Source organism: Polistes canadensis, unplaced genomic scaffold, assembly GCF_001313835.1.
Source record: "Polistes canadensis isolate GaletaPanama2010 unplaced genomic scaffold, ASM131383v1 scaffold_20, whole genome shotgun sequence".
NCBI lineage: Eukaryota > Metazoa > Arthropoda > Insecta > Hymenoptera > Vespidae > Polistes > Polistes canadensis.
In genome coordinates, this window is record NW_014569567.1 from 317,183 (window position 1) to 318,657 (window position 1,475).

Genomic DNA, 1,475 nt, shown 5'->3' on the forward strand with positions numbered 1-1,475 from the left:
CCCTTCACGAGAAATCCTTTTCGACCCATGAAACAAATATATATAACACAGATAATGGTTAATATTTTATTTTTTCTTTCTTTTCGACGACTTGACCTTGAAACGTGTACTTTTGTGTATATTTTTTTTTTTCTTTTCCTTGTATCTTTTTTTTTTTTCTCTAGATGAAGAGTTAAAATATCTTTTTAAAAAAAAAAATAACGAAAAAACGTGATAGCAAAAGGAATGTATATGATGCGTAATATTAAATTAGGTTTATTTTTTTAGAATCCATGCGTACGAGACTCATTTGGTCGAATGTTATATTATTTTCTTTTTTTCTTTTTTTTGGTGAACATAAAACAAAAAGGAAAATATATTAAGCGTCTGATAAATTATTACATGAGCTTATTGTTAGACAAAATGAGAAAAGAACAATGGCTTGTTTGATCAAGCTTCGTACTTAAACATTTTTTATAATTTTAATAATATGATTCACACACACACACACACACACACACACACACACATACGGACTATATTTCTTCTTTTTCTTCTTTGTTTTTTTTTTTTATATATATATTAGAAACTCTTTCACATATACGTATATATCTATATTCATGCAGTGGCACTCTTTTCAAAAACCCATCATTATTAAAAAAAAAACAAAACACGAATAAGAAAATAAGGGTAGAGGACCATCGTCAATTTTTTTTTATGATCATTTTTATTTAATCTCGTCTTTTTATACATATATATATTATATATATAATATATATTATGTATATATATATATATATAATACGAGAGATATTAGTAAATTTATACAAAACACCCCTCCCGTTGAATTTTTTGTAAAATCACATATATCATGTATTTCGATGCATTATTATTACGAATTTGCGAATAAAAAAGCGCGGACGCATACTTACTTTTTCTGAGTTATGAACATTTTTTTTTGTAATAATGAATATTAGTACGGGAGAGTTTAAGGTGTTGTTTATATGTGTGTATGCATGTGGTACGAGCTACAAGTGCATTAAGGAAAAAAACATTCTTCGATCTCTCATTCTTCGATGTTAGAAATAATCTAATAAGCTCGCACGATGATAAAGAAAGAAAAAAAAAAAAAGTATCGTTTGTTTTTCTTAATGCACTTATTATTGTTAAACGAGCTTGAAGTCGTCGTCGTCGTCGTCGTCGTCGTCATTTACGGCCGTCCAAACGTGCTTTTTTTTTTCTTTTCTTGAAGAGACTTGTAATGTAAATGCACAAAATACGCCATATATATATATACATATACAATAGTTTAAACAAAATCGATGATTAGGGAGGAGGTGATTTGTATATATTTACTGAGAAATTCTTTTTTCTTTTTTTTTCTTTTTTTTTTTTTTTTTTTTCCGCTCTTCTTCTCCTTTCCGATCGATCACGCGTTTTCCCAAACAAAAATAATTAAATAACTTGCCTAGCGATTTAGGGGATGAGAGCGAAGA